Source organism: Delphinus delphis, chromosome 5 (genome assembly GCF_949987515.2).
Source record: "Delphinus delphis chromosome 5, mDelDel1.2, whole genome shotgun sequence".
Lineage (NCBI taxonomy): Eukaryota > Metazoa > Chordata > Mammalia > Artiodactyla > Delphinidae > Delphinus > Delphinus delphis.
In genome coordinates this window covers 84,370,673-84,394,717 of record NC_082687.1, presented here as the reverse complement: position 1 = coordinate 84,394,717, position 24,045 = coordinate 84,370,673, and the positions used below count along the sequence as shown (strand labels likewise).

Genomic DNA, 24,045 nt, shown 5'->3' with positions numbered 1-24,045 from the left:
GGTTCATATATACTTAAAATTTTATTCATAATTATGAAAGTTATCACATTTTACAATCATTTGTATGTCATAGAATACTTTCATATAAGTTATGTGAAGCTATCAAACTGGAAATGAATAAGGATTTCTTTTATTATTGAACTTAGATATAATGTATTTTATTTAGTTAGGATGCAGAATAATTCTGTTGTCTGGGTTAATTCAATAACAAACTTTTAAAGAAAACATTTGTTATTTTCTTCACTTTAGCCCAGTAAAAATTTCATCATTTAAAAATATAAATCCAACAAACTAGTGAACATAGAAAAAAAGAAGCAGACTCACAGATATAGAGAACAAACTAGCGATTACCAGAGGGGAGAGGGAAGGGGGAGGGACAACATAAGGGTAGAGGACTAAGAGGTACAAACTATTATGTATATATTCTCCTCGTGTGGTCTCGCGGAGTCGGGTCCCCATCTGGAAGCGGCACCATATGGTGGAGGAAGGTGTCCCAGGGCCGTCGGGTGCAGGCTCAGCAGAGGAGAAGTGTCATAAGGAGAGTTTCAACTTCTTGAAGATTAAAGCCTAGCAGTTCTGAGCTAGTCCCAGTCCAAATGTCTGCAAAATTGAGAGAGACATCAAAACTCCTTCCACAAACTTCAGCGGACCCTGACCGCATTCTGGTAATGAAGGTGGAAGAGGGAGGGCAGGCATGTAATATGGTCTCCAGCCGCCACTGAAGCAGCTACTACAGCTCAAAGACCTACTACCAGTAGTTCAGGCAGTTTGACTACCAGGAGTCACCTGGGCCACGGGAAGCTCTGAGCTGGCTCCGTGAGCTGTGCTGTCAGTAGCTGAGGCCAGAGATGCACAGCAAGGAGCAGATGCTGGAGCTGCTTGTGCTGGAGCAGTTCCTGGCCATATTGCCTGAGGAGCTGCAGGCCTGCTTTCAAGAGAATTGACCATAGAGTGGAGAGGAAGCCATGGTGATGCTGGAGGAGCTGGAGAAAGTGCACAACAGGGCGGCTGAACAGGTCTTTCTTGGACGAAATGAAGACATGCTTGCAAAGAAGCTACCAACTTGTGAAATCACTCAGGAGACACCACGTAGCCAGCTTAAGCCCACAAAAAAGCAACTGCAGTGGGCATCAAAGGAGCTTCACACCTTAAGACAAAATGATAGAGACACCGAAACTATAAATGTGAAATCAGCTTCAAGGCAAAAGACTTCTTCAGGCAAAGAACTGCATTACAAAGTTTCTAACACTCTTCACATGAATGCTTCCCAGAGTTTCACCTTTAGAGGAACCTGTGAACAAGATAGAAAGTTTGAAAGAAGACAGGGAAACCGTCCTCAAAAAAAAACAACACAAGTGTGATGAATGTGGGAAATTCTTTAGGCAGAGCTCAGCCGTTAACCTACATCAGAGGATCTACAGTGGAGAGAAACCTTATACATGTGATGTGTGTGCAAAGGTTTTCAGCCGAAGTGCAATCCTGATTCAATATTGAAGAATCCACACTGGGGAGAAACCCTTCAAATGTCATGAATGTGGGAAAGCCTTTAGTCAGAGCTCGCATCTTTTCAGACATAGCAAGAAACATGCTGGAGAAAAAGTCCCATCAGTGTTGTGAGGGAGTCAAAGCATTTACTGAGAACTTTTTCAACAGGGGAGCAGACACAAGGCACCAATACTCCTTTAGTATATATCGGTAGTTTCAGTGGGCACCAATTTCCTTTCAAAGGTTTTAAAAGCCACAGGAGAGAATGTAGAATATTTTCTGTCAGCATTGTTTGCTTTTCTGCTTTTCAGTACAGTATCAGTTCAGATGATTGAGATTCTAAAGCTTAAATTGGAATTTCATTCCTAGTGCAACTCTTAAAAAGATACTCTCAGACATGTTCTACTGTTTCCATTATTAACACATATAATGAACTAGTATGTTCCTTTTTAGACAAGTACATTTTCCCTGTTGAGAAGGAGTGTGTGAGTTAGTATATAAGTTGGTATTCTCCATTTCATTACTTGCACATTGGACTTATTAGACCAAAGATTAAATCAGTTTTTTTAAAAACTTTCCTGGGAATTCTCTGGCAGTCCAGTGGTTAGGACTCCATGCTTTCACTGCTGCATGCCTGGGTTCAATCTCTGATCAGGGAACTAATATTCTCCAAGTCACATGGCATGGCCAAAAATAAGAATAATAAAATAAAATAAATTTCCTGTTTTATTTTCTGTTACCAGATTCAAAATATGAGAATGGGATTGAGGAGACCCAAAAGAATATGTACCTCAAGACCTAAGCTGAAATATCCAGGGTCATTGTTAGGAAGCAGGTGAGTAAAGGGACTTTACTCATCTCTTACAAAAACCTGAGAACCTACATACTGTTTTGTTTCAATTTTTAAAATTGAGGTATAGTTGATGTATAATATCATCTATACATACTGTTGATGATACTAAGTAATTTCCTGTGTAGGAAAAAAAATTATCTCCTTTACAATTTATATTGGAAATATCCCAGTAAAGCATTAAGATTTGCTTTACATGTCTTCAGGAAGTGGCCTAAATATGATGAGTGTTCTAATAATTAACAGTTATCTGTGGGTGCTTATATAAAGTTGATGATCACCTTAACATAAAGAAATAAGGAAGATGAAGAAAAGACTGTCCAAACAAGACTGATGTTACCTGGTAAGTACAGCACATAATGGAGAAGTGTACTTATCTGGAAATGGGAACCCTTAACAGCTGGTGACTATCCTTCAGAGTTCTTCATGGCCTCTGTTCTGGCATAAATCAGCTGTGAACATGTTTCAGGCATCACAGGACAACCTTTTCAGGGTCTTATGCATTCTTAGTAAATGAGTTTCTAGACAATTTATCATGATGTTAAGACCTTGGATTTTGATACTCTTGTACAAATGAGAAAATCACTAAAGTTCAATTTAAAGAGTCCATTGAGTTTAACCCACATTTAATTCAATCAGATTCTCTTGTTTAAAAAGTAAATGACTGGTATTTTTTAAAAGTATTCTGACAATATATAACATAATGTCCCCCTTTCCAGGGATCCTTAATAAAACTCTGTATGTATTACAAGAATACATGGATTGTCGTGTCTCCCATGGTGCCACCGTTACCCAATATGGAGGCAACCATGAGAAATGAAAGTCCTTAGAAGGAGAAGGGAAGATAGGCTTCATGGTGAACTTCTTTGTTCCTCATGAAGTGTAAACATTTCATTATCAGAAAATCCAGTCATATCTAGTGCTTGGAGTAACTCCTGAGACAAATGCGGGATTACATGCTCTGCTTAGTTAGAATATTGATAAATATTAGACTAGTAAGGGGAGAGGAGAATACAAATTTTAATTTTAGAATTTTCTGATAGTGATTATACTTTGTAGCTCTAGTAAATATGAATAAGTATTGAGTTTTGTACATTTTCATTTATTAAAAATGTAGGAGTCTTTTTATTTGGGTCTCATTCTTTTCATAATTAAAGAGAGGAACAAGCCATCTATTAAAGCAGCAAATGCCTCAAAAGATACATGTATTGTGAATTACTGCTTAATCATGGAAAGAGTTTTTTGGGTACTATGTGAATAAAATGACAGAATCTAAAAAAAAAAAAAAAAAACACCTCATGTATAAAATAAGCTATAAGTATATATTATACAGCACAGGGAACATAGCCAATATTTTATAATAACTATAAATGGAGATAACTTTCAAAAATTGTGAATCACTATATTGTACACCTGTAACATATAATATTGTATATCAATTATACTTCAATTAAAAAAAATAAATTTAAAAAACTATATAAATTCATTCATCTCAATGAAAATGCCAATGAAATTTAATTACAATGCTCAGTACTCGTGTTATTCCTAAGAAAGAATAACTGTAATTACCACACATTAATATATATGCAACTGCCTTGAAAAAGTGAAGTTATACGGTGGATAAAAATAATAATATTTAAATTTGTTTCCTGAACTCCCTTTCAATTATTAGGTAAAAAAGCCAAAATTGTGGGTCATTTCTGGATAGCTGTGTGCATTTAACTCTCATAGTTTATCTCTACTTTTGAAGTCTATACTTAAAGCTTATGCTTTAGTCCTTGTAGCCTTAAGATCAGTCCTCTGACATTCTACGGTACATACACTAGGTTGAACTTCAATATTCTTCATGGTTTTCTTTGGATATCCTAGGGGGAGTAAAAAGATGTTTGGCTTTGGAGTCATTGAAATCTAGCTTTAAATCTCAGCTCTTTTAATTACTAAGTCTGTACTCTAGGGCAAGGTAATTAACTGAAGTTTAACATAGTATGCAAAAGGCAGGGACTGATAACTATTGTGTACCCAGTTATATGTCCTTAAAAATATCTACATGAGTTACTTATATTTTTGGCCTTTTGACAATTTTTTTGATTCAAATGACTGGGTCTCTAGAGGAGTAATTCATAAGGTTGTCTAAAATTGTGTTCTTTTGAAAGAGGTAGAGAAACCTTTAACAGGAATACAACATTTATATTTGGATGCTTTTTTTCAGGCAAATCTAGATATGGTCAATAATATTAATTAGAAGTTTAGATAGTTTTGATTATGTAAAATGTTAACAATATATCTGTTTCATGTCTAACCATTAACTATTCTCCTTTTCTCATCAGTTGTTCCATTTAGAATACTTCTGGTTGCAGATATCAGAAACTACTTTCAAATCAGTTTTTTAAAATAATGCAAACTTAATATATAAAACAAATTTTAACATTTAATTACTACTTGGGTAAGTCAACAATGTAATCAGGTGTGAGTTTTAGCCATGTTTCCTAGCTCAACGCTTTTTAATTTTTTTTTAAATTGAAATATTGTTGAATTAAAATGTTATGTTTGTTTCAGGTGTACAACATAGTGATTCAACATTTTTATAGATTATACTCCATTTAAAGTTATTATAAAATATTGGGTATACTCCCTGTGCTGAATATTACATCCTTGTAACTTATTTACTAGTATAATAGTTAGTACCTCTTAATCCCCTTCCCCTGTCTTGCCCTTCCCTCCATCGCTTTACAACAGGTAACCATTAGTTTGCTCTGTATCTATAAGTCTGTTTCTGTTTTGCTTTCATTAATTTGTTTTATTTTTTAGGTTCCACATATAAGTGAAAACATAGAGTTTGATTTTCTGTCTGACTTATTTATAGCCTCCAAGTCCATCCATGTTGTTGTGAATGGCAAAATTTCATACTTTTATGGCTAATATTCCATTATGTGTGTGTGTATGTATGCATATATGTATGCATATATATATGTATAAAACATCTTTTTTTTATCCATTCATCTGTTGATGGACACGTAATTGCTTCCTTATCTTGGCTACTGTAAATAATGCTGCTATGAACATTGGGGTGCATACATATTTTTTCCAATTAGTGGGTTTTTTTCCTTTGGATATATATCCAGGAGTAGAAATGTTGTATCATCAAGCCTGTGATATTCTTCTCCTGTTTCTGTGCCCCCCTCTGGGTTGTGGGTCCCAATCAGATTGCTTCTTCTTCCTTCCTACCAGGTGCTATGTGGATCTTTTTTTTATAACCTTGGTTGTAGAAGAGCTGTTATGCAAGTTCCCAGGTAGATTTCAAAAAGAGTCACTCTGTATACTTAGTTGTATATTTAGTTGTAGTTTTGATGTGTTTGTGAGTGGAGGTGAGTCCAGTGTCCTCCTACTTGGCCATCTTGATCTCTGTTCAACAGCTAGTTTTGGATCCTTTCTTGGAAAACTCCCATCTTACTTCTGATAGATATCTTTCTGGTGTTTCCTAAGGCTACATGTTCACATATTCAAATCTAGCAGTAAAGAGATATTAAAGTTTCATAAATGTAACTGGATTTGTAATCATGGGATGGAGCATTTCAATTGGATTATGGCAATCAGTCACATTTTCGAACATGGACGGGAGGATTAATCTCAATAAAGCAGAATGTCTGGAAAATGTGAACTGTTATTAAGAGAAAGGCAGCCAATGAATATCAATCTCAGTCTGCTTCTTTAATCACCCAATTAAAAATAATACTTCTTATTATTTTTATCCCACCCACTTATTATCCCACTTACTATCCCACCTCCCACAGTTTTCCGACTTTGAAAGGTTCTACATTATTTCACTCAGTTGCTTTGGTTTACAGTTGCAAGTAGAAAAAAATCTCATCGACAAAGCCATATTTTCTTTGCTCTATGACCCCAGTGGCCAGTTCTTTAGTGTGATTTTTTTTTTTAATCCTAAGAAGTTGCTAAAAGATTCAGTAGGTAGCCAGCAAACCCCAATGGTGTGAAATTGTCCTGCAAGATTGCTAATATTGTAGTCTGGGAATGCACATGATCTGTGTTACAAGATAGGTTAATTCATAGTTTATGAGTGGAAAAGATTTACTGATTCTTCTGCTCAGGAAGATCATCACTGCTTTCGCCAAGGAGGATAAAAGCAGTGTGTCAGGATACCATTTCAATTTAAACAAGTTCCATTCAAATACTCTCTCAGTGCAAGAAGGAAGATAAATTAATTACTGTAAAACCATACATAAACTCATATGATGGACTCTTAGCAAAATCTTCTGGACTAAGCCAAGATAAAAAGATTCATAAGAAAGTTGACTGCCTCAAGTACAGGATTACAATTAACACAGGAAGAATAGTAGAGGGAGGAGGATTATGTGGCAAATGGCATAGTAGATTGAGCAACCATGAGCTTATGTCAGAGAAGGAAAAGCCTGGCAAGCAGTATTTGACAGATGTTCTGAAAACCAAATGAACAAGTGTTAAGCTGACCTATGTTTTCCCTAGTAGTAAGGATCTTTGTAATTGAGATTAACAATGATCAAATATGGCTCTTCCTTGTGGACACACAGCTTGACTACATTTTCCAAACCCCTTTGATGTTAGGTGTAATCATATCCTCCAGATCTAGCCAATGAAAGATAAAAGTTGCCTGACTCTCTCTCCTTTTCCCCAAATAAACTTCCCATAAAAAGTTCTTCATGTTACTTCCTCTTTCTTCTGAATGGACAGAGAAAATGATGGTGAGGTAGAAAGTCACATGTTTAAGATGATAATACAGTCTTTATCCTGAGTCTCTGAATATGTGAAGCAGAACGCCTTATTTACCTGGATACTACCCAAGATTCTTATGTAAGCAAGAAATACATTTTTATTGCATAGAATAAGTTTGAATCTAATTGACATTTTACCTAGCCTACATTAATTAATACATAAATCAGTATTAATATTTAGTTGTCATATGGTAGGCAATTATTAAAATGATATCAGAGACTAGAAGGAATTCTCATGACATACATTGATTTAAAACAGTTTGTAACACTATGATTTCAGTAACTCAGAAGGCAAAGATTCTACCATTTCTGTAGTTCAAGGGTAAATGATGGAATAGGACCCACTGATATAGAATTTTAGTATGGGTTTACTGAATTGCTGCATTTAGCAGGGTTTTAACAAAAATAACTTAGCTAGATAAAAATTGGCTTTTTCAGAGCAGAGCTATAAAGGATTGAGTCAAGGAATTAACAGCTTTGCAGAAGCATAAAATTTAACTGCCCTTGGATCCCAAAACATAGAATAGAAAGTTTTCTATCCAGTCATATTGTTTTATATGGCCTCAAAGTTGAATGACTCCTATTAAAATGAGACAGACAATGAGGAAAAAGAGGCAATCATAAAAATAATTCTAAGAACTCTTTCCTGGAAATAAATTCAGTGGAAATTACTGGCATATGGTACTAAGTGTAAGCAAAAAAGATCAGAAGCTTACTGAGTTGTTTTTGAGACAAACAATGAGCCTGATATTAAAAAAAATCTGTGATGGTAAAAACCTGGGTAGTAAATAGAGTAAAACCGGTACAAGTTATTTCCTAATGGACCACTTAGAACGTGACCATACAAATTATGGACAAGAAAGTACTACCCAGAATATGGAGCCAGTGGCCACAGAAGACCATGAACAAGCAAGATCCATATAGAGAGAAGATCCAAGGTATAAAAAAAAAAAATCTGGGTCACACAATGTTTTCTCAGCAGAATTGCATCACCTCTATGGATGAGTGACTATTATGTGTTTATTGTGATTACTTTTATAAATAAGAAATTTTATTATGCATCATCTTTTCTTGCTCTGCCATTATATATCAGAAGTGGGTAAATTGCAGGGAGAGATAATTTGCATTTTTATTTTATAAGTAAGCCTACTATAAAAGCCACATCATGGCAATATGGAAAGAACATGTTAATACCAGAAAACTCTGGTTTTTTTTAGATGAATGCAGTAATTGGATGGAACTAGTGAAGAGACTGAGTGTATTTTATCTGAATGCATGAAAAGAAGGGTACAAATGGATATCTGATGAATAGGAGTTTGCATTGTGGCAGACTGCTAACTTCATCTAAATCAGATTTCTCTTTGTCCTTGGTGCACAACTAAAATATACACATTTCAGATTCATTTGTAGTTAGGTGGAACTGAGTTCTAAATAATAGAGTACGTTTCAGTTAGCTTTTGGTATATAACAAAGCACTCCTAAATTTAGTGGCTTAAAACAACCGTTTGTTTAGCTCATGATTCTATAAATTAATAATTTGGATGAGACTCAACTGTAAAGTTTTCTTGATTTTGCTGGGTTCACTCATTTATCTGTGGATCTCCTTCTGAAAGTTGTTTAGCTGTTATCTGGGGTAATGGGAAATTCTGAGCCATCTGTCTCTCATCATCCAACAGATTATCTGGGACTTCAGATAGCAGTGGAAGCAGGATCTTCCAAGAGAAGCAAGAGAAGGTAAACTCAAAGCTCACTCATTTTTTTCAGGTTTCTCCCTGTGTCCCTTGTTCAAAAAAATAAAACAAAATATAATCCAATAGCCAAGTCCAAATTTAAGATTCACAGAAATATAATTGACCTCATAATGGAAGAAGCTGATAATTCTCATTGCAAAGGGGATATGCAGACAGCAATGGGATGAATATGTGGTCACAGAAAATGAATAGCAATAATACATGCTACTTTCAGACCTACTCATTAAAACTTCTTATGTCCTTCCCATGGTCATTCTCCCTTCAATTAGCTGGATAGAGACAACTGCCTTGGGATATTAAATCTGGTCACAAATTCCTTGCCACTCTTTTCATCAGGATGAGAATCTCTGCTGGTCATGTGAGTTTCTTGGGTAAGTAAAATACAATTGCTATGGTGAGTCCCATTTCAAGGCCTAGCCTCTAGGAGTCCTGATAACTTCAACATTTACCCTCTTGGAACCCTGAGCTTCCATGTAAAGAATTTCATCTGCCTTATTGGAGAGACAATGTAGAGAAAGAGAAATTTCTGGCCAGTTTTCACCTGGTGCAGCAATCCCATCTGAGCTGTCAGACATTTGAATGTAGCCATCATGGATTTCTGGCTGGCCTTGAACTACTCTAGCTATTCCATCTGAGCTACTGGGCATGGGAATGAAAACCAAATTGAGGTTGCAGATGACAACAGTCACATGAGTGAGCTCAGATGAGACCAGCAGAAGAAGCTACCAGGTGAATCCAGGGGCTATTGGTAAATTGTGAGAGTGTTTTTGTCTCTTTTTTTCAGCCCCTAAGTTTTGAGATAGTGTTTTATGTAGAAATAGATAACCAGAGCAAATATGGTGACCTTGGAAGATAATTGAAGATGGAAGAACCTCTACCTATTTGTGTGCCTAAATAAATTGATGATAAACTCTAGCCACACCCCAATGCTTATAGACCTAGAGACCCCCTAAGCGAGTTATGAAAGCAAAACTAAAATGTTATCCTATTGAGCCACTTCATATGTAGTTCTATTTTATTCTCCTGCAACTTAGTCTACTCTAAATAAGTCCCTACTGTTGATGGTCAGTCTATATTCCCAGATTCTGCTCAGCCATTGTCCATCCCATTCCAATATGCAGTTCACTTTCTGGTGATTTAGGACACCTCAAAATCTTCTTCTTCTCCAATAATATAGGTTATGAGGGTTTGAACACCTTATATGTTATTGGTATTATAGAGAAAAGTCTTACCTGTGACCAAAGTGGAACACATGGAATCATTGTGAAATTGCCTACTTAAATGGTACAGTGATAGAACACTTCACACTGTCACATCAAAATGGAACAGAGAAAAACTCAATTTGATTTGACACAAGAAAGACTGAAAACATTTACAGAGGCAAAGTCAAATAGAAATTCTGAAGCCTTAATTTCCATGGGAATAAAGCACTTTGGTATCACTTGGGCAATCTTCTTTACAAGAGCGATTATTCAAGCTGCACATGACTATGCAGTATTCCAAGTAAACACCAGAAAATGGTCAAATCTACAAATGTTAGTTTATTCATGTAAAGACTAATATATCATTGTATAAAATATATGCAAAAAAATTAAGGCCCCATGAGAAAGAGGCTGAAGATGATGTTACATCCCAGGCAAAATCTTGTCTTTGGAGAAAAGCCCTATTTCTCTTACAACAACGGAGAAATGAGGCAGTAGCAAGCAAAATGAAAGATCAAAGTACAAAGTAGGAAATCAATGTAAACTCTTAGTACTGTAGGGTAAACCAGCATGGAAGTAGACAAGGACATACTCAAGAATTAATCACTGTCAAATCCCCAATGTAAATCTCCACAAGAGCTGGGAAGATTTGTGTCATTTCCCTGCTAAAACAGGGAAAGTTTAGAGAAAATTGGGAGAAATCAGTCACCCTATGGATGAATGAACAAATAAATGGATAAAAGGAGTTCCTATGGGGCATAATGGAATACACCTACATTCATAAGACTAGCTATACTATTATAAATTCAACCCTACCCAATAGAATTTTCTTTAAGGAAGGAAATGTTATATAACCTAAAGTTTCAAATAGAGTAAACACTAGGCAAATGTGACTATTGAACACTTGAAGTGTGGCCAGTGCAACTTAGGAATTGATTTTTTAATTTAATTAATTTAAATGTAAATTTAAATAGCCATGTGTAGGTGTTTGGGTTGGGCTCCTACTACTTCTGGGACAGTTTATGATCACAGAGCTATTTAAATAAGATACCATCTTGTCAAGATGCAACCTACTTTTATTTAAAGGAAAATCTCTTTCCATTAGCATCTGTTCATTCATTTACCGAAATTGTATTGAGCTTATTTTTCTTACCTGAGAGGGTGCTTGCTAGCAGTCTTGAGAGACCCAAAGCATTCTCTGAAGCCAAATGAAAAAGGAAATAACAGTATTATTTTGCTTCCTGTTTAGAGAACACAGTCAGATTTAAAAACATATTTTTTGCCTATGTATATTCCATGAGGACTTTTCACAATTTGGCCCCAGACATTCATCTCAGAGTGGTTTCCAATTATTCCGCCAAATACTCCTTATATTATAGGTGAATCAGACTACTATACTGGCAAATCATCCCCTCAGCTGTACCCAATCTATGATCTCTTCTTCCTTCATTTTCTCTCCTCCTTCTCCTCTTTTCTCTTTTTTTTTTAAAGTTCATTTATCCTAAATTCCTCCTACTTATTCAAATGACTCTTTTCTCTACCCTGTGAAATCCTTGAACACTACCTTAATGTCTTTTTTTGATCACTTGTTCTAAAAAAAAGAGGAGGGCTTTCCTGGTGGTGTAGTGGTTGAGAGTCTGCCTGCCAATGCAGGAGACACAGGTTCGTGCCCCGGTCCGGGAAGATCCCACATGCTGCAGAGCAGCTAGGCCCGTGAGCCATGGCCACTGGCCCTGCACGTCTGGAACCTGTGCTCCACAAAGGGAGAGGCCACAACAGTGAGAGGTCCGCGTACCGTAAAAAAAAAAAAAAAAAAAAAAAAAAAAGAGGAAAGAAATTGGAACAAATATGTACTGGGTAATACTCAGAACTTTATCTTTAGTTTTTTATAGGACTATCCATACTGTTTTATATAGTTATTAACTTTAATTATTAAAAAAAGTATAAGAACAATGTTTTTTGTTTTTTTTTCTATTCTCTAGATGAGGGAACTGAGCCTTAGACAAAATTAGTAAATTGACCAAGGATACATAGCTATTAAGTATTTGTATTTCCATTCAAACATATTTTTCTGATAAGAACATCTTCATTTTGCTACCTAGTTAGCAACACCAGTACTGGCTCTTATAACCATTGCCCTTTGGGACCTTGGGGTACAATAGAGAAGAACATTCTAAGAAAAACTTATCATAGGTAATTGACCTCATATGTCTGCCAGCTTACTCATAGGTGAGGCATTGCTCTGTCTCAAACCTGACTCAGAATAGGAAATATAATTTATGGAGATTTTATAAATGAACCTTTCCCTGTATTAAAATATTTTCTCAATTACCTCTCAATTCCAAAGGTCCCATCTTGCCCCAGTGTTTTTGTACAATTCATAATGAGCAACTGGAGTCACACACAAAAGTTTGCTTTTTTGGGGTCTCTAGAGTCACACTGCCATTCTATTATCTAATAAATCACAAGTCTATGCTACCAAATTCAGGAGGCCTATGAGACTTTTGCCTTCCAGAAAGCCAATGTTAAGTGTGATTTCTTCTAAATCTTCCTTTCTGGCATCTATATATCAGAAATCATAAATTATAAAGACCTAGGGCAACAAGGGAAAACATAAATGTTTTCACCTTTTTGTTGTCTATAATCTAAGTCCAGGGGCCTAAACCAAACCCAAGCAAAAATCTAAAAGGCCTTCAGATCTGCACTCTCTAATGTCAGACAACTTCACTATGAAACAAAGGAGTATATGAACTTACCTGTCTTTGTGTAGGTGTGACATTTATACAGAGAGGAAAAGAAAGAATATCCAAGTTAATTTTTTTCTGCCTTTAGCTCAGATATCTTCAAATATGTGTGATTGTAAGACCTCTGTAACTCTTGCTACTTCCCAAGGACTTAACGCAATGTCTGAGTAACCTGTGATGGTGGGGATTTCTTTTTCAGATTTTTTTCCATTAATGATTATTAAAAGATACTGAGTATAGTTTCCTGTGCTATACAGTAGGCCCTTGTTATTTATCTATTTTGTATATAATAGTTTGTATCTGTCAATCCCAAATTCCTAATTTATTCCTCTCCCCACCTCCCCTTTGGTAACTATAAGTTTGTTTTCTATGTCTGTGAGTCTATTTTGGTTTTGTAAATTAGTTCATTTGTAGCATTTTTTTTAATTCCACATATAAGTGATATCATATGGTATTTATCTTTCTCTGTCTCACTTACTTCACTTAGTATGATAATATCCAAGTCCATCCATGAAGCTGCAAATGGCATTATTCCATTTCTTTTTATGGCTGAGTAATAGTCCATTGTATATATTATATATACCACATTTTCTTTATTCATTCATCTGTTGATGGACATTTAGGTTGCTTCCATGTCTTGGCTATTGTAAATAGTGCTGCTCTGAACCTTGGGGTGCATGTATCTTTTTAAAATTAAAAAAAAATTATATTGGAGTATAGTTGATTAACAATGTGTTAGTTTCAGGTGTACAGCAAAGTGATTCAGTTATACATATACAAGTATCTATTCTTTTTCAAATTATTTTCCTATTTAGGTTATTACAGAATATTGAGTAGAGTGTCCTTCAAATTAGAGTGTTCATCTTATATACCTAGGAGTGGAATTGCTGGGTCATATGGTAACTTTAGTTTTTTAAGGAATCTCCATACTGTTTTCCATAGTAGCTGCACAAATTTACACTCCCACCAACAATGTAGGAGGGTTCCATTTTTGGAATGATATTTTTTTTAAGATGAAGTGAGAATAAAACACAATATAGGCTCAGAAAGTGAAGCATAGGTTTTTAAATTTAACTTGATGTAGACATCTTTTCTTTTATAAATTAAGTTAAGCTTAGTTACTCCATTATTTCTCTTTCAGTACCTAAATCCTGAAATTCTCTTATTATGTATGGATAATATCCATTATATATATAATAAATGGTTGATGGTTTATAATTGTGTGGGGAAAAAAAACAACTATACATGTTTTCCAGATACAGAATGTCTTCTAATACAATACATGGTTGAGACCTTTAGGGGAGGTGTTAAGGTAACCTGACAAAGACATAGACCTTGAATTATTTTTATCCCTTTTAACTTGATTTTATAAAAAATTATGAAGTAAAGTAGATGTAGTTTACATTGAATATTAGCTTTCAACCGTATACAAATAAGGTGTGGTTAAATAAACTCCTGGAGATAATTTAACATCATTATCAAGAGCAGCTGTAATTTCATTAGTTTTTGGGATTTCTTAAAGTAGCCAACTAATTAGGTCAAAGTGTTGACAAAGAAGTTGATGAATGAATATTCCAAACTATTCTACATTAGAGGGATCACATATGATACTTTTATTTTCTCTCTGGCTGCTTTAAACATTAATAATCCTGGCCAGCAGAGGAAGATGATAGAAGACTAACAGTCCCACCTATCAATAATGATGGAATTTTAGATATCATACACTAAACCATATAGATTAAAACTTAAACTGGTAAAAACTAACACGAAAAGCTAATAAATATGAGAAGAAAGTCAACCTAAACTCAAAATTTATATACTTTCTCATCTCAAGATATTTGAAGGCAGTAATATTTAACATATACAGTTTTCAGCCTTTTATAGTTTTTCTTCTGTGCCTAACAATACTAGTTTTTATAGGTCATCACTTGTGGTAAGTAAAATAATAGTTTCCCAAAATGTTGGCATCCTAAACCCAGAGCCTATAAATATTTTAGTTTACAGGATAACAGGGTATTAAGATTACAAGTCAAATTAAGGTTGCTAATCAGATAATGCTGAGATGGGGAAATGATCCTGGATTATCCCAGGGAACTTAATGTAATCACCAGAGTCCATAAATGTGGAAGAGGGAAGCAGAGAATTCAGTGTCAGAATGATGTGATGTGAGAAATACTCAAACAGCCATTGCTGGCTATGAAGACAGAAGGGGTCCACAAGCCGAGGAATGCATAGATCTTCTAGAAGCCAGAAGAGGCAACAAAAGGGATTGATTCTCCCCTAAAACTTCCAAGAAGGAATACAGCTCTTCCAACACCTTGATTTTAGCCTAGTAAAATCCATTTTGGACTGGTGACCTCCAGAACTGTAAGAATATATTTGTACTGTTTTAAACCACAAAGTTTGCAGTAATTTGTTACAGCAGCAAAAGAAAACTTATACGTCACACTGATATTATCAGTATCCTTGATGTCTTGCCCCTTGTCTTTCTCCTACAACTACCTTATCAATTTTGAACAATTCTTTTTTGATTTCTACTCTGGAATTGATATGGTCTACTTTTGACAATTAAGTAATTAGGCTTTTCAAGTACATATATATCCAGGGTGGCTACTTTAGGAAATTTTGATACATCATTTGTCTATATTAATATTATACAATTAATAAAATACCATTTTTATTTAATATTTCCTTAGCATCTTCATTACATATCAAGGTTTAATAACTTGTATTTCTGAAGACAGATTTTGATATTTCACTGAGAGATCAAATTTAGGATTTTAACTTTATTAATTCTTGTTAACCATTATTAATCCTTCTTAATCTTTATTATCATGTAAAATATCAAATATAAAATGATAAAACACCCCTTTTATCATTAATTTATAAACATTCAAGAAAAGAAGTTATTTATAAACATATTGGGAAGGAGTAGAAATAGAAATAGAAAACTGTAGGTAGAAATAGAAAACTACATGCTTTAAATATAGTTTTAAAAATGTTGAACATTTTAAAGGAACATCCTAACATATAATTACAAAAATTTTCCCAAATCATAAGAACTCAATTACGTATATAAATTTGATTTGTCAAATAAATTGTTTGAAGACAAAGCATTATATCCTTGATCCTAGTTATCAACACAATAAACAAGCTTGCAATGAAAAATATTTTTATTTAAGCTCCCTTTGTAATATTAAAAGTGATAAACAGAAATTTTACAACATGAGAGTTTAGTTGTTCATTTCAAATGGCAAATGGTTTCATATCAATATCTTATCACAAAAATTAAAATGAAGTAGTGGTATGGCTAAAAGTCACAATATTTGAGAAAACAATAATTCGTGTGCATCTAGTTAATTTTTTTGACAAATTGAGAATCAAATTTAAAGAATTTATTTTTAAATTTCATGCTTTACACTTCTATGGCAGTATAAAATACACCTGCAACTTTCTAAATGAAATAAGGTTAATAAAACTCATAATGCACTGAGGTGTCTCATTTTTATGTGAATTATTGATAATTTGTGAGCTGATATATTAAAAGGTGTACCCTAATCTCAATTTTTTTCTGAACACAGCAAAAGGCCAGATATAGCATTTGACATTTCTAAAATTCTGGACTTTAAAAAGAACATATATAAATATATTTTCTCTAAATATTTCTGAAATTCAAACACAACTGTGTTATCTCAAATCTGTAAAGTGGACTTCCACTTCCCCTGCACCCCAGGTCTTTCTTTCTGGTGGGGGCTTTGGGGCAATCAGGTCCCTTGGCTTATCTTGGGTGCAGGGGACAGTTCTGAAGAGGCCCCCAAATGGGCAGGGGCCTCCCAAGCCATGTTGGCTGTGGCCATTCCCTGCCTGGGTCCAAGCTATCTGATGCCTCAAGACCTGCACTGGAGGAGCTGGACCTACCTAGCATGGCTCAAGTTCTAGGGGCAGAGTCAAGATGGTTGAGTAGGAGGAAGTGGAGGTCACATCTCCTCACAGGCTGGTGGTCCAGCCTGAGCCCCTGTGGTAGGAGTGCCGAGTCCAAGCCACTGAACTAACAGAAAACTTCAGGCCCTAGGGAATATTAATCCATATGAGCTCTCCTGGATATCTTCATCTTGGTACCAATACCCAGCTCCACCCAACTGCCTGAAAACTACAGTCCTGGATGTCTCTGGCCAAACGACCAGCAAGATAAGAACATGGCTCCACCCCTCAACAAAAATGAGATGATAGAGAAATATGTCACAGATGAAGGGGCATGGTAAAATCCTACAAGAACTAATAAATGAAGAGGAAATAGGCAACCAACCTGAAAAAGAATTCATAGTAATGATAGTAGATTATCCAAAATCTTGGGGAAAAAAAATGATGGCACAGATGGAGAAGGTAAAAGAAATGTTTAACAAGGACCTGAAAGAACTAAACAAAAAACAAACAATGATGAACAAAACAATAACTGAAATAAAAAATACACTAGAAGGAATCAATACCAGAATAACTGAGACAAAAGAATGAATAAGTGAGCTGGAAGGTAGAATGGTAGAAATAACTGCCAAGGAGCATAATAAAGAAAAAAAGAAAAAAAAGAAATGAGGACAGTCTCAGAGACCTCTGGGACAACATTAAATGCCCAACATTCAAATTATAGGAATCAAAGAAGAGAAAGAGAAAGGGTCTGAGAAAATATTTGAAGAGATTATAGTCGAGAACTTCTCTAACTTGGGAAAGGAAATAGCCACCCCAGTTCAGGAAGCACAGAGAGTCCCATACAGGATAAACTCAAGAAGAAACATGCCGAGACACATATTAATCAAAGTAAAACATTAAATTCAAAGAAAAAATATTAAAACAGCAAAGGAAAAGCAACAAAACATGTACATGGGAATCCCCATAAGGTTATCAGCTTATTTTTCAGCAGAAACTCTGAAGGCCAGAAGAGAGTGTCAGGATACATTTAAAATGATGCAACAGAAGAAACTACAACCAAGATTACCCAACAGGCTTTTGTTCAGACTCAATGGAGAAATCAAAAACTTTATAGACAAGCAAGAGCTAAGAGAATCCAGCAACACAAAACAAGTTTTACAACAAATGTTAAAGGAACTTCTCTAGGTGGGAAACACAAGAGAAGAAAAAGACCTATAAAAACAAACCCAAAACAATTAAGAAAATGGTAATAGGGACATACATATCAATAATTACCTTAAATGTAAATTGATTAAATGCTCCAGACAAAAAACACAGACTGGCTGAATGGATACAAAAACAAGACCTGTAATATGTTGTCTACAAGAGACCAACTTCAGACCTAGGGACACATACAGACTGAAAGTGAGGGATTAGAAAAAGATATTCCATGCAAATGGAAATCAAAAGAAAGCTGGAGTAACAGTACTCATCAGACGAAATAGACTTTAAAATAAAGACTGTTGTAAGAGGCAAAGAAGGACACTGCATAATGATCAAGAGATCAATTCAAGAAGAAGATATAACAATTGTAAATATTTACACACCCAACATGGAAACACCTCAATACATAAGGCAGATGCTAATAACCATAAAAGGGGAAATCAACAGTAACACAATAGTAGGGGACTTTAACACCCCACCTACAACAATGGATAGATCATCCAGACAGAAAACTAATAAGGAAACGTAGCCTTAAATGACCCTTTAGACCAGATAGGCTTAGTTGATATTTATAGGACATTCCATCCGAAAGAAGCAGAATACACTTTCTTCTCAAGGGCATATGGAACATTCTCCAGGATAGATAACACCTTGGGTCACAAATCAAACCTCAGTAAATTTAAGAAAATTGAAATCATATCAAACCTTTTTTCTGAGCACAATGCTATGAGATTAATTGAGAAATCAATTACAGGGAGAAAAACTCTAAAAAACACAAACTCATGGAGGCTAAACAATATGCTACTAAATAACCAAGAGATCACTGAGGAAATCAAAAAATACCTAGAAACAAATCACAAATGAAAACGCAATGACCCAAAACCTATGGGATGCAGCAAAAGCAGTTCTAAGAGGGAAGTTTATAGCAATGCAATCCTACCTCAAGAAACAAGAAAAATATAAATAACCTAACCTTACACTTTAGGCAACTAGAGAAAGAAGGACAAACAAAATCCAAAGTTAGTAGAAGGAAAGAAATCATAAAAATCAGAGCAGATGCATAGCACATGGAGATCAGCTCAGTGATTTGTGACCACCTAGAGGGGTGGGATAGGGAGAGTGGGAAGGAGACGCAAGAGGTAGGGGATATGGAGACATAGGTATATGTATAACTGATTCACTTTGTTATAAAGCAGAAACTAACACACGATTGTAAAGCAATTATACTCCAAAAAAGAAATTAAGAAAATTAATAATAAAATATATATATACTGGGAGCACACACAAAAAAATAATTGTGAGATAAATTGTTGATATCAGAGTAGATAAGAATATTAAATAAGATAACAAAAGAATTGAAACTACAGAAAACTATTTAAGATAATATGAATGAATATAAATTCTAAAAGGACATTTCCCTTAAAGAAAAATAAATTTCATATTAAACAGAAAAAATATTAGAGCAGAAATAGATGAAATAGAAATGAAGAAAACAATAACAAAGATCAATGAAACTAAAAGCTGTTTCTTTAAAAAGATAAACGAAATTGATAAACCTTTAGCCAGACTCATCAAGAAAAAAAGGGAGAGGACTCAAATCAATAAAGTTAGAAATAAAAAAGGAGAAATTACAACAGACACTGCAGAAATACAAAGGATCATGAGAGATTACTACAAGCAACTATAGGCCAATAAAATGGATAACCTGGAAGAAATGGACAAATTCTTAGAAAGGTACAATCTTCCAAGACTGAACTAGGAAGAAATCGAAAATATGAACAGACCAATCACAAGTAATGAAATTGAAACTGTGATTTAAAATCTTCCAACAAACAAAAGTCCAGGACCACATGGCTTCACAGGCAAATTCTATCTAACTTTTAAAGAAGAGCTAATGCCCATCCTTCTTAAACTCTTCAAAAAAATTGCAAAGAAAGGAACACTCCCAAGCTCATTCTATGAGGCCACCATCACCCTGATACCAAAACCGAAGATATAACAAAGAAAGAAAATTACTGACCAGTATCACTGATGAGCATAGACACAAAAATCCTCAACAAAATACTAGCAAACAGAATCCATCAACACATTAAAAGGATCATACACCATAATCAAGTTGGATTTATCCCAGGGATGCAAGGTTTCTTCCATGTATGCAAATCAATCAATGTGATACACCATGTTAACAGATTGGAAAATAAAAACCATATGTTAATACCAATAGATGCAGAAAAAGCTTTTGACAAAATTCAACACCCATTTATGAAAAAAAACTCTTTAGAATGAAGGCCCAGAGGGAACCTACCTCAACATAATAAAGGCCATATAAAACAAACCCACAGCAAACATCATTCTCAATGGTGAAAAACTGAAAGCATTTCCTCTAAGATCAGGAACAAGACAAGGATGTCCACTCTCACCACTATTATTCAACATAGTTTTGGAAGTCCTAGCTATAGTAATCAGAGAAGAAAAAGAATAAAACTCATACAAATTGGAAAAGAAGAATTAAAACTGTCACTCTTTGTAGATGACATGAGAGTATACATATAAAATCCTAAAGATGCCACCAGAATACTTCTAGAACTAATCAATGAATTTGGTAAGGTTGTAGGATACAAAATTAATGCACAGAAATCGCTTGCATTCCTATTGCTAGAAATGATAGATCAGAAAGAGAAATTAAGGAAACAATCCCATTTACCATTGCAACAAAAAGAATAAAATACCTAGGAATAAACCTACTTAAGGGGGCAAAAGACCTCTACTCAGAAAACAATAAGATACTGATGAAAGAAGTCAAAGATGACACAAACACATAGAGAGATATATCATGTTCTTGTATTGGAAGAATCAATATTGTGAAAATGACTGTACTACCCAAAGCAATCTACAGATTCAATGTAATCACTATCAAATTACCAATGGCATTTTTCATAGAATTAGAAAAAAAAATTACAATTTGTATGGAAACAAAATAGACCCCGAACAGCCAAAGCAATCTTGAGAAAGAAATATAGAGCTGGAGGAATCAGGATCCCTGACTTCAGACTATACTACAAAGCTACAGTAATCAAGAGAGTATAGTACTGGCACAAAAACAGAAATATAGATCAATGGAACAAATTAGAACGTGCAGAGATAAACTCATGCACCTATGGTCACCTAATCTATGACAAAGGAGGTAAGAATACACAATGGAGAGAGACAGTGTCTTCAATAAATGGTGCCAGGATAAACTGGACAGCTACATGTAAAAGAATGAAATTAGAACATTCCCTAACACCATACACAAAAATAAACTCAAAATGGATTAAAGACCTAAATGTAAGGCCATACACTATAAGACTCTTAAAGGAAAACATAGGTAGAACACTCTTTGACATAAATCACAGAAGAACCTTTTTGACCCACCTCCTAGAGTAATGGAAATAAGAAAAAGAAAAAAATGGGCCCTAATTAAACTTAAAAGCTTTTGCATATCAAAGGAAACCATAAACAAGATGAAAAGACAACACTCAGAATGGGAGAAAATGTTTGCAAATGAAGAAACGGACAAAGGATTCATCTCCAAAATATACAAACAGCTCATACAGCTCAATAAAAAAAAAAAAGAAACACAATCCAATCAAAAAATGGGCAGAAGATCTAAATAGACATTTCTCCAAAGAAGACATACAGAGGTCCAAGAGGCACATTAAAAGATACTCAACATCACTAATTATTAGAGAAATGCAAATCAAAACTACAATCAGATACTACTTCACACCGTTCAGAATGGCCATCATCAAAAAAATCTACAAACAGTAAATGCTGGAGAGGGTGTGGAGAAAAGGCAATGCTCTTACTCTGTTGGTGAGACTGTAAATTGATACAGCCACTATGGAGAACAGTATGGAGGTTCATTAAAAAACTAAAAATAGAACTACCATATGGCCCAGCAATCCCACTCCTGGGCACATACCCAGAGAAAACCATAATTACAAAAGATACATGCACCCCAATATTCATTGAAGCTCTATTTACAATAGCCAGTACATGAAAGCAACCTATATGTCCATCAACAGAGGAATGCATGAGGAAGATGTGTTACGTATATACAATGGAATATTATTCAGCTATAAAAGGGAACAAAATTGTGCCATTTGCAGAGATGTGGACGGACCTTAGGGACTCTCATACAGAGTGAAGTAAGTTGGAAAGAGGAAAACAAATATCGTATATTAATGTATATATGTGGAATTTAGAAAAATGGTACAGATGAACCTATTTGCAAAGCAGAAATAGAGACACAGATGTAGAGAACAAACGTATGGACACCAAATGGGGAAGGGTGTGTGAGTGGTTTGAGAAATTGGGATTAACGTATGTACCCTTCTGTATATGAAGTAGATGGCTGGTGAGGCCCTACTGTATAGCACAGGGGAAAAAAATTAAAATAAAAAGAAGGTACAGTCTGTTTGCAGGACATATATAAAGTTAACCTTAAACATGCATTCTGATATACATTAGGAGCAGAAAAATACTGTTTGATTCCACTTATACAAGGTACTTAGAATAGTCAAATTCATGGAGTCAGAAAGTATATTGGCAGATACCAGGGGCTGGGGAATGGGGAGCTAGTGTTAATTGGGGGCAGAGTTTCAGTTTAGGAAGGTGAAATATTTGTGAGATGGATGATGGTGAGTGTTGTACAGCAATGTGAATGTATTTAGTGTCACTGAACTGTACAATTAAGTATGGTTAAAATTGTGTGTTTTATATTATGCAACTTTTACCACAATAAAAAAAAATTAAATCTGCAAAGTGGATAATAGATTTCTATTATTTGCTTGGCAACATTGTTTTATGTTCCACAGATGAATTTCATATTGATGATTTATTTTTAAACTTACCTGCATGAAGTTTTTGGAAACTTCAACAGGTATAGTTAAGATCACTGAAATTTCTATGCACCTGGAGTTTATTGTTTCAAAGAAAATGATTAATACAATTAGCATATGGTGTGCAATAAATCATTGCCAATTTGTTTCTTCCCAGTTATATTTTATATGCTCAACAATTTAAATTGTATTAACTTATTACTTTAAATTATAGTAGTGAAAATTTTATTCCAGTACTGAAATTTAATTCTGTATTTAAAAATTTGGGTTCATCATACATATCTACATACACATATATAATATTAATATAAATATATATATAATCTTAAGATATATATATATATACATTTACATACACACATGAATACATGTTTGTATGCATATATAAAAACAGAAACATTTATGTATGTAACAAGAGTAGTATTTTCTTTTACTGGTATAATTTTAGGGATTCTAAAAATGATCTCTTTCCCTATAAAATCTCTTGGTAACATGCCTGAATTTCTACTATCAAAGTCTCACTTCTTTCTATTTCAAATATTTCATGTTTTGAAGACAAGTGCTCTAAAGCAATAACAGCAACCTATAGAGATACCACTAATTGTTTAAACAGAATTCACCAGGTTACTTCTCTATAAAAAGAGACAAGAATCAAGAAGAAAGAGTGTAAGGATTGGGTTCATATTATGTTTGAAGTGTGGAGATATAGGCCTAATTAAGGTACCAGAATCAAGGGACTCAACATTTTGGCTATAATTTGATATAAACTGGGCTTCTTTGTAGGGAAATCCAAAAATTGGAAAAAAAAATGAATTGATAAGGGAAGTGCAAAAGCTCTAAGGTTTTTGAGCTGTAATTTTCCTTTTCCATGTATTGGAATTAATATTTTACCACTTTCTGATTTAAGCCTATTCTTTGATTCTGTGTTTTCCTGTTAAGAATACTTTGGGTAATTTTTTAATATCAACAACCTAAAGTCCCATCTCTTTTCATGGCATTCAGTCCTATTCTTCCTCTGGTCCTTAATTAGCATACCAGCTCTGTTGCTACCTGTGAGCGTTCAGCCAGAAGCCAAATGACATATATGCCCCAGGTATTTTCACAATAATATTTGGCTTTGATATTGCTGAGCATGACATCCTTTTAATTTTTTTTTTTAAGAGGAAAGACTTTCTGCCATTTCCTCAACCTGAAATAACCATGTCTTTATTTTTTTCCCTTCTTAGCGGAATATTTA

At 34.6% G+C, this 24,045-nt stretch overlaps 1 pseudogene; it reads left to right on the top strand.

Annotated features, from left to right (window-relative positions):
* The first annotated feature begins 596 nt into the window (after positions 1 to 596).
* On the top strand, positions 597 to 1,617 carry LOC132425493 (zinc finger protein 396 pseudogene; annotated as a pseudogene).
* The last annotated feature ends 22,428 nt before the right edge of the window (positions 1,618 to 24,045 follow it).